The sequence below is a fragment of the Pleurodeles waltl genome, chromosome 1_1 (assembly GCF_031143425.1).
Source record: "Pleurodeles waltl isolate 20211129_DDA chromosome 1_1, aPleWal1.hap1.20221129, whole genome shotgun sequence".
NCBI classification, from domain to species: Eukaryota; Metazoa; Chordata; class Amphibia; order Caudata; family Salamandridae; genus Pleurodeles; species Pleurodeles waltl.
In genome coordinates this window covers 636150648-636161738 of record NC_090436.1, presented here as the reverse complement: position 1 = coordinate 636161738, position 11091 = coordinate 636150648, and the positions used below count along the sequence as shown (strand labels likewise).

Here is an 11091-nt window from a genome sequence, read left to right as displayed (position 1 = left end):
GCATGGGACCTTTCAGATAGGTACTTTACTCCTAACAATCTACATAAAGGCACATTTCTTTTCCAGGATACCAAAAACAGGTAATGGTAAAATGCCCAAGAGTTTATGAAAGTGGCACTTCTGACCTCATATTGTCACCTACCAATCACTTTCCTTTGTTCAACCTTATCATCCTGTTTCCTACCCTTCTCTGGCTCGATGGACCAGATGGATGTTGTCTGAAGCAGGATTAGAGCCTTTGGTGTTCACCCAACGAGAGGTGCCGTAGCCTCCAAATCGTTTCAATTGAGGCATACAAGGAGCACATCATTTGCATTGCAGACTGGTCTTCCGATTCCATGTTTAAGAAATGTTATAATTGGCTAGTAAGTAATCCCTTTTGTATTACTGTCGATCAGCTTTAAACTTGCATAATCTCTAATATCTGTCAGTCATCAGGGTTTCATGGAGGGCAGCACACATACCAACAGGTCTGATTCAGACAGAGATTCCATATTCGTAAAGGCAAAAACTGCTTCTAATTTAGCCTTCTTTGAAATTGCCCCTTATTTACTGGCAAGTTCATAGGGAAAATACCCGTCCCATTATTTTTTTTAAACTTCCCTCTTTCTGCTTCCTTAAAGTTGGTATGTTTGCCGAAGACTGCCATCCGTACGTAGCGGACCTGCCTGTTCCATACAGTATAAGGGCGGAGAATGCAGTACTGCCTGTCCTTGCGGCTGCGCGGTTCCGAGATGTAAGGGCAGTAGAGGTTGATTCTCTAAGAATTCTGGTCGCGCACACAGCTAACACTAAATTCTGCGTCATACTGGAAGGGGAAACGCGGAACCCGGTTCAAGGGAGAAGGCAGCGCTGGAAGCGGCCAAGGGAATCGACGCACGCTCGTGACGCAGAGTAGAGGCCGAGTGGCTCTTCCTGGCGGAAGTCTAAGGCACCGGTCACTTTCACATGGGTCGCAGGAATCTGCCGCATCTGCCTGAGGCCCATACTCGGACTCCCCTTAGAGGAAGAAGCTAAAATATCCAGTGAAGAGCCAGGGAGTCCGTCAGCGGACGGAAGGCGTGGCGTGCAGCAGGTAAATGCTCTCCCAGAGGTACTCCTGTAAAAGGAAGGAAGAAGCTGATGTTTTAGGCAGACGCGAGTTATGGAGCTTCTTGCAGTCGTCCGCTAAAAGAAGTGATATGTTTGCGTGACACAGCGGCAAGTCCGTACTGCCAGCGAGGAATGAAAGGTTTAACTCATCCTGAGGTTGTTGGGATGGCCAGTCTTCTGTAGATTGCGCCACGGGTCGCTAGCACACTAAAGAGGAGAAATGGTCACGCTCTGCTATGGCCACAAGACTTATATAAACACATTAAGGTTGTAAATAGCTTTTTGGTGTCTCCTCCTTTGTTTGCCACCTCAGTTTAACGCGTAATCTGGCGTTGTACTCCTTCCCATGTTAACATTCTAACAATACCTCTTTAGGAGCATTAAAAAAACAAAAAACATTAACATAGTTGCCAAGTTTCCTCGATCGATGCTTGACTAATTAGGCCATGCCTGTTTTTCCCCCTTGAAACTGGGGACTTGTAGCCCTGGCTTTGTACTACTACAAGTCCCAAAATTCCAGGAAAACAACTATATTGGACGAATTAGTCATACATGGACCTGGGAAGCTTATCATGCTTGTATATATGACATTGGAACTCTCTTATATTTGCGATGTCACTGCAGATAACTTCAGCTATCTGTTGTAGAGAGCATTGCATGCAGTACTACAAGTGGACTTGGGGTCAGACCCATGTTCTTGATTGGATGGCTTTCTGCTATATACTCTCATTTGATTGAGCTATGGAGCATTTAGCCTTGCATTTGACTGGGTAGATAGTATTCTACTGTTGATGTAATGAAATGTTATCATTTTTTCTATTTAACTTTTGATTCCCCCTGGGAATACATTACCCGGCCCTTCCTCTAGCTCAGTGCTCTTTGAACGTTTTAAGGCAGCATCCCCTCACGTATTAAAAAAATAAAATAAAATAGCCACCCCCAACTTGAAAACATATTTTTATTCAATAAAATTGACTATGTTTAAATATGTCTAGATATGTTTAACCATTGCAGTTATCTTTAATTATCCTTTTTAAAAATACAGTCAATACATGATTTCAATTACTATTCTTGTCAGCCAGGTCTTACTAAAGAGTTTAAGTATCCACAGTGTGATTCTTTATAACTAAGCTTGAGGCCATCACCCGTTGACACCTACTCCAAACCACAATATGAATGACAAAAGATATTGGTGATGGGGCAATACAGAGGGGCTTATTTACAAGCCCCTTGTGCCACTGGAGCCTCACTTTTATCAACACTCTAGTGGCCCAATGCCCAGCGCCATATTGACAAGATGGCGCTAAGCCACTTTTTGTGGCTTAACCTCATCCTGCAAATACTTCCCCCTTACAAGCATCACTTAGTGTAAAAGGGGAGTGCAATGGGTGTTGCTTTGGGCGTTCAATTTCCACACCCATTGCATTTTGATGCTGCCCCAGATTTACGAGAAATTGTAAACCTAAGGTAGCACCAGAAACTAACACCACCCCTGTGGCATTAGCATGGCACAACGAGGAGAAATACTTTTATTTATGCAGAACACATAGAAAGAGCAAAACGGCATCAATGATTGTTTATGAGCAAGAAGATGACCCTTCCTTCATATAAACAATCATTCCCTGCAACACAGGCACTCTTGCACTGTGGTGCAAGAGTGCCTGCGTTGGTAAAAGGCAGCTAATTTTAGCTCCAGCGCTAGGGGAAACACAGGGGTGCACTGTATTTTTGAAAATATAAAACACCCTGCGTTTCTGAAGTGATGCAGCACGGCGCTGCCAATTTTGGCGCTTCTGCGTTCTACCTCATTCCCTACTGCCTCTATTCGCGAGCTCCTCGTTGGCCGCCACTAATGGCTTTCCCAGTGTCAGATGCTTTTATAATTGCAACACAAAAGGATGATCGACGGAGTGCTGAAACCTTCAAACACTGATCCCTCCCCCCAGTCACAGATCTGGGTTTGATCCATAGTTGTTTTGCTCACCATGCCACCTCAGTTTGGACTCAGCTGTATGCAAATCTGTCTTCAACCTGCTCCCAGTCGGAGCCGAATAATCCAGTCAGAACTGCCAGGCCAGTTCCTCCCTAGACCAGAAACAAGCATCCTGGGACCAGTTTTGGGATATCACCCCTCATCAGTCAGGCTCAATGCCCTTTGGCACAAAAGTGGCCATTTTTCCATCTATGTTTGGGGTCTGCCCCACCTTCCCTTCTAACAGCAGGCTTGGATATTCAGCCTTAAGTCTGTCCCTCTCCTTTTTCAGAGGTTTCCAGATTCTGTGGCTTACATATTCTGCCGCTTTACTGGCTGGGGCCCAGTCTGCAGAATGAGGATGCTAAATTTAATCCGGATCCAACAAACCATGTGCAGTGTTTGGGGCAATCCTTGCCATGTCATTCATTGTCAGTAGCTTGGGGCGTTTGATTCCAGCTTCCTGTTGCCACAGCCTGCTTGAACTGGTTCATGTCCCAAATCATCATCCTGATCAGTGTCCTCTGATTTTCCCTCATCATTGCATGTATCCCCTTGTGGAAAACCAACAAGTCTTTCAGGGCCCTACTGAGGATTAACCTCATGATCGTCTCCAAGGGCATGTTCCCCCTCTTTAGGAAGGCTAGTCTCAGCCCTTCAAAGGCATCTGAATAGGTGGAGGAAGAATTGGCTGACTTGGCCTTGGCCTCACCCCGACAGTTGGAATATCCAGGGGCTCAAAAGTCTAAGAAGACCAGAAATCTTCCCCCATCAGTTCATGCTGCAATCTACAGCCAACAAAATGATCTATCTGCCCAGGGATTGCAGGGCATTTGATACAGCCCTCTGCAAAGATTCATCTATAGCTTCAACAAACTCCTCATTTAGAGGAAGAAAGACCTGTGCACCTTGCATCTCCTCGGAGACTTCCACCTGGGAACCTGCCGTGATGTTCAGGTCATATTTATACTGGCTCAGTACCACCTGCATGCTCCCAGGAATATAATTGGGTAACTTCAGGCCTGTAAGAGAAACGAGACCGGTGGGATACTTATGCGAGCATCTGTTACAATAAACATCCACACCTGTTCAGGACACTGCAGGCGGTCTGCCTGAGTGTATGAGCCTGTCTGTGAGAACTAAAGACCATCTGCATGTGGCCTGTTGTCTGTGCAAATGTGGCTTTACTCTGCTACATGCTGTCTCTTTCAGCCGATGATGGGTATTTACCAGCAAGAAGTGTGGGGGAGTCAAATGCCTCACAGCACCCTCTAGTGGCACTGTGTTAACACTGCACCAACAATGAGGAAAAGAGTGGGTGAAGACGGCCTCCAAGGAGGCGCAGTCTCACAGCAGCTCCTCCCACACTACCAAGCTCTGAGGCCGCCCTTTGAGGGCAATGATATAATTACCAGAGGCAAAGCATCAGCCATGGAAATATACATGCACGTATCAGGAGCTCCCAGGAGAGCGCCTTCGTGAAAAAAGTACGCCCCCTGATGCGCCTCACAATACAAATTAAAGAAAAAAGCAGTAAACAAGGAAAAGTACTCAACTGGCTGCTGAGTAGTGAAGAAAGAGGAATAACTTTTCCTTGGAGACTGCTTTCTGTGGGTGGACTTGGAACTGATTGGTGGACTGATTTGTTATTGTTCTAATGTTTCTTCAGTACTCCTGGGAAATTTAGTTTGGATTGTTTTATAATGTTGATTGTTTATGGCTGCTGAGTAAACAAAATGGACAAAAGTTTGCATAATCTGAGCCTCTGGCCCCAACATAGAATTGTGTGACCCCATATGTGTTGGAATAGTCCCATCCGGTCATTCATTCTATGGTTCCTCAAGCTTTGCTAAGCATAACAATTCTGTTTTCCTTTTAGTCACTTTCGGTATATGTTCAGTTTTCCAATGTCGAAAGGCACTTATTTTCACCATGAATAATATGTTGCCACCCACCAGTGCCAATATGAAGTTGTGTTTTCTATATCCATAATAATGTTTTGTTGAAGGGCTGACTTCATTGAGGGGGAGAAAGGTAACCTCCCCATAGTTTTCAGTATTTGTCAAACTGCCTTCCAGTAATTCTGGAGTTTAAAATAGGACCACAGTATGTGAACCAAGTCACACCTCTTGGCTCTGCATATTTGTAGTTATTACTGAGGCATAAACCTGCTTCATTAAGTTTGGATGGGGTCCAGTGCAAATCAGGCTGTATCGTAAAATAGGCATTTTTAAGACATGACTCTTGTAGTTTACTGTCATTCATCTTCTTTAAAGAGGTCAATTCTTCTGCAGTAGGTTTAGTTTTTAACAGTGTCTGCCATTGCTCCTTGATCTTTTGCTCACAGTAGTCGAGTGTGAGTGGTAAATGTACTGTACATGATAAATACAGTGCATCTTCTTATGCCATGTCACTATGTATTCTATTGTTGCAGAGACTTGAAGATTAATTCAGCCTCTGCCCAGGTTCGTCCGAAAACAGTGTGCAAGTTGTCTGTGGTGCCAGATCTGTGATTGCGGGACATTATATTCTGCTATAAGGTCCTCAGGGGTGTGGAATTTATTAAAATATCTACTTGTCCAGGGGACAGGTTGCTTCTCAAATCTACTTGTCCTGTAAAAAGATGTACTTGTCCCTTTGGTGCCATGTAGTGTGGCGACAAATTATGGCAGCAATTAATAGCCTCTCTGATTATGCCAGGGCTACTACCATAGTAGGGCTTGAATACTTGGAGTTTCAATCCCTACTGTAGAAATTTCCTTATTTTGCCACCTTTCTGCAGATCTGCATACTGGGGCTGGAGGAAGCAGTAAGCAATAGTTCCAGGGCTGGAATGCCTTTGAGTCTGCAAACCTACTAACCTGCATGTTTTAAAGATTTTTACCAGCTTCTCTCTAATATTTTCCCATAATAAGAAAGGTTGGACATTTACTCCTGACAATGGCAGAATTAGAACTTCTTCCAGGGTTGGGAAGAAAGTGGCTGGAGGGAAAATGAACTTGCAAATGCTCAATAGATTTTCACATGAGCAAATCTACACATCGTATTTACCCACGCTAAAATACAGTTCACAAATATTTTATAGGGGTACGACATATACCATGGGTGCACTTTTGTGACTTTCTTTAAGAATTTGGGGCCACAAGTAGGTAGGTTCAGATTTGTGACCTGCAAACTGCGAGTCGCAAATCCGAATGTAGGATGGTGTCCTTGACACCATCTGTGATTCGCAAGGGCTTCGCAAATGCCCACATCATGAATAATCATGAGGTGGGTCGCAATTTGCGACCCCCTCACGAATGGTGGCCTGCTGGAGACAGCAGACCACCATGTCTGTGACTGCTTTTCAATAAAGCAGTTTTTTTTGTAATGCAGCCCGTTTTCCTTAAAGGTCAACGAGATGCATAACAAAAACGAAAAATGAAACGACATTCACAATGGGAAAGGGGTCCCATGGGGATCCCTTCCCTTTTGCGAAAGTGTTAGCACTCATTTGAAATGGGTGCAAACTGCGATTGGTTTGCGCCCGCGGTCACAAAACAATCCTACATTGCACTGCGAGTTGTAATTAGGAAGGGAACACCCCTTACTAATTGCGAGTCGCAAACCCGTTTTGTGATTCGGTAACCAGGTTACTGAATCGCAAAACTGGGTTTGTGCATCGCAATGTGCTTTTTGCACGTCGCAAACAGCGAAAGTCGCTGTTTGCGACATGCAAAAAGCTACCTACATGTGGGTCTTGGTCCCTAATTAGGTCTGGTGTTAACAAAGACATTTTGTTTTTATTAAACTTCTATTTCTCTCTCTTTCGGCTGGCTTTAGTGTGAGTGATCGCATTCTGCTCTTCCACAAGGAGCATATTGCCACACAAAGTAGTTTTGTTCAGTGTCAGGAACTACAGTGGCAATCAGTGACGTAACGAAACTGGAGGGTGCCCCTTTGCAAAGAACATGGAGGAGCCCCCTCTCCAGACTCACTCAGGGCAGGTGCTGTGCTGACGGGGCCCCCTGGAGGGCGGCTGCGGGGCCTTTGTTATGCCGCTGGTGGCAACGTGTGCTTTAAGAGTTCAAAAACTTTTTGGGGGGGTTTTGCCAATGTTTGTTACAATGTTGAGGGCCTGGTAGCTCCCACAACAATAAAGTGTTACAAAAGCCATGTCAAAACAAGACACGCATTGATGAAACTAAAAGACTTATAAAAATATGTCAGATCAGTTGGCTTTGTCAGTGTTTGTTTATTTTCATGCTTCCCATAATCGAGTTGAAAATGGTTACACTGATTTTCCATTAGAAATATTTTTGGGAAATACTAGCATGCATCAACACATTTTACTAAATGACACTTCATTTGCATATAATCAGAGAGCATTCTGGGAGCATTATACTTAGCCTCTTAGCCTAAACTTTTCAAACGTGTGTACACGTTTTTTTTTTTTTGTACTGGAACCAACGTCAGTAGTGAAGTGTGACCTTAAAACATTTATTTACAGCACGCACCCTAATAATGAAGGGATTCAAATAATGAACCATAAATACAAGTTCGAACAGCATTATCCTTTGGAAACACATTACCTCAACTGCAGAGAGTTCAACTCTCTGTAAACAGGCAGCCAAAGGGTTTGTGCTGCAGGGGGTTGGGCCTACTTGTCCCAAGGACAAAGTAAACATAAAAACTTGTTGCCCTTGACCCCAAACAAGATGTCCCGGGCGTCGGGCGATAGGAATTCCACATCCCTGGTCCTGAAAGGATTTCAAATCTCCCTCTCTCAACACATCGTCTATCGTATGTATTCCCCTTGTCACTCATATATGACAGTCTATTAGTTACCCTTTATCTAGAAAGGTGCATCACTGTGTATGTATTTGTGTAATTTTAAGTCATTTATGAGACACATGCTATGTATTTAACATTGCTCGAGTTGTAGGAGTAAGACTGGGTGAAGAGGTTGGCCTTTTATAGTATAAAATTTGAAGGTTGAGCACTTGATCCAAGTATGAAATTTCATTGGGGACACACTATGTGGGATATTTTCAATCCTGCAAAATGTACAGGATCTGTGACAAGTGATGTGCAAAATGGTACAGCTGTATATCAAAGAGTTATACTCTTCTACCGGTGTGGCTATGTTTAAATTTGTGGTGCTTAGACATGTTTTTTTGCTCTCTGACAAAGTTTTTTATTTATACCAATATATTTTTAGGCATCATGTTTTAAAATGGATGGTAGTTATAGTTTACCAAAAATATAGTTAAAGATGGTGATAGTTCTATGGGGTAGCTATCACCCTCACCCTTCCCCATACTGACAACTGAAGTGCAGCTCATTTAGCGGAGTAATCCCTTTTATCCCTTAGTGGTTTCATATTATCTCTTCCGATGTATTCTAATCCTCTGTTGATAAGCACACCCAGTTGTTTGATCTGTGATGGTATCCATCGAAACCCATGTGCCCCTGCAATATGCTTACTGATGCTGTTGGACATTGGGGGAACTTCACTCCAATTTATTCAGTAGCCCAGAAAGGATGGCGATGGATTGATAAAAGTAATAAAACTAGGTAATGTGGTTTCTGGATGTTTTAGTGTGAACAGAAGGTCACCTGAGTATAAAAGTATTTTGGGTGAACTCAGTCCCACATCAGTATCCCCTCAATTTGCTCTTATCTTCTAATTACAGCTGCCAGCTGTTCTAGTTGTGGTGAAAATAGACTTGGGGATAGGGGCAACCTAGTCTGCTGCCTCTAGGGATAGAAAATTGCATCAGACAGTAAGCCCCTGCAGTCAGTTTGCACATTAGGGTCTTTGCACAGTCATTGTACTTTCTTGATAACATTTGGTCCGGTTCAAAACCTAGTCAACTTTCTGGAAAGGTACCCCATTTGAGCCGATCAAATACTGTTTATGCATTGGGGTCTAGTGCAAAACTTTCATCTGAGTCATCCTTCACTGTCCATAGTATATTGGTTCCAAGGGCCATATGTATGAACACATTTTCCCATAGGCACAGAATGGGTGAAACCCTTTGATACATCTGGCCCTAGATCCTTCGGCTAATTAAGGTCCTCATGTCTTCAATTAAGAGTTATCTGCATCAAGGCTGGCTCCAAAGGCCGTATTAGAGATCCTGTTTTCGTAGACAAGGGTGCAAAACCAGGAATTTATTAACTGTGCCTTGGAAAAGCAGTTGTTCACCAATAATCTGAGCTGTTTGTGAGTAAAGGGGCCGCTATGACATTTTGCAACCTCAATCACTTTGATGGTCTGTTGGTGGCGGAGAAAATATATTGTGACTGGTCTGACATTTACTGTTTTCCAGGACATTTGGACATGAATATGTGATTTGCAATTGAAGTGGTGGTGATAAGGTTTGGTTTGTGAGTACTGGCAGAAATGATTGATGAAAGGTGAACATGTTGTCATGCACCAGATCTTCCCGGATCCCCATCAGTCTCACATTATTTCTTCAGGCCCTGTCTTCTATGTCTGCCACTTTGTCGCAGAGCTGTAACAGTTCACCCCCTACATCCAGCCTGTTCTCTGTTAAAAAAATATTGTCATCCATGTTATCTAACCTTTTCTTTGTTGTGTACAATCTGGATTTGAAGCCCAGCATTTCTTCCTTCAGTAGCCTGACCTCTACCACTGTTGCCAAAGTTTCTTTCTGAACCAATACCATCATTGTTTTAATGGGTTAGCCCCTGCAGTAAAGTTTCCAGGGTAATGTCTGCCATGGCAGACAATGTATTCACAACTTTAGATATGTGGTCAATATCTAATAATGCAGTTTCAACCTTCTTGTTGTCCAAGCTTTCATAAGGGCGTCTGTGTGGAGAACACAGAATTAGCTGTCTTTTATTCATGAGAAAGGATACTGTTCATAAAGGTGTCACGTATTGACCAAATGTATGATATGAGCCAGAGGTGTACTTCGGGTGAGTGATGGTGGGGAAGGTGGCTTGATCACAGTTCTTTCTCCTGACTGCAGACCATAGGTTCAGGTGCCGTCCACCAGTGTCTCCCAGGGTAATGATTCTTAAGTGATCTGTGATTATCCCTTTTAGACAAGTCTGCCATATAATCATGAACAACCCAGATGTAATATGAGAGGTAAATACTGTTGTTGCACCAGTGAAAATAAAGTAACTTCAGCCCTATAACACAGAGATAGAATTCAGTCCATAGGAACCCCAGCGGTAAATTGTAGCATAGCACTAGGATGTGGCAGTTCACATGAACTGGCTGACTTTTTTTCCTGACTGCAAGTCTACTCTTTGTTGTTTACATGCAGGGTCCTCCCATTTTTGCATTTTATTTGAAGGTGATACCTGGTTGATATAGGTAAATGGAAAGGTTGGGTATCCTCCCTCAAGAAATGAGATGTATTAAGGTATTGGAAAGCCTTTTTCGTGGATTCCATTTATCTTCTACATTGTCTTTCTCTGTGGTGCATCTTGTCCCGCCGTGACCCAAACGTATGACTACATCTGGTCCATTTGGGCATGACATCATTAATATGCATAACATAACCACTCCTTCTCTCCAGGCCATATATTCCTCACCTTGCGCTGCTGAGATGCAAACACACACACACATAATTGTTACACAGCCAGTCTTAAAAGAGGAGGCAATGGGAGACTCTCCGTCCTTAAGTGGTCATCCTCCACCTGAGTTGCACAAGTCTGGAAATTGCAAGACAACATGCAGCTTCACTGAAAGCTGGGCACCTCAGTACTAGACAAGCGTTGCCTCCCTTCTAGAGTATACAGCACTCTGCCACAGAATGCTTATCTAGGTCCAATCTCTCTAAAGTGTGTTGTGCATCAGTGGTCTGAGGTACACACTGCAAGTCTTAAGGGACCAAACACAGACCATTGGTCCTGCAGACATGCACCGTTGTTATTGTTTTTCCCTATCACTCCAAGGCTCTGGAGGTGTTCTGCAGAGGTGGCCCTGCATACCTTCACACCCTCTGAGTGACACAGGAAAAAATAGGATGTCAGCACCCAAGTGTTCATATCTAGAAGGCACA

At 43.6% G+C, this 11091-nt stretch overlaps 1 protein-coding gene across 4 annotated transcripts in view; it reads left to right on the top strand.

Moving 5' to 3' along the window:
• The first annotated feature begins 744 nt into the window (after positions 1-744).
• Positions 745-11091, top strand: part of YTHDC2 (YTH N6-methyladenosine RNA binding protein C2) — a 999369-nt gene continuing 989022 nt past the window's right edge. For all 4 annotated transcript variants that reach the window (XM_069226524.1, XM_069226522.1, XM_069226518.1 and 1 more), the window contains exon 1: positions 745-1075. The gene's annotated coding sequence lies outside the window, so the exon portion shown is untranslated. The remainder of the gene's footprint in view (positions 1076-11091) is intronic.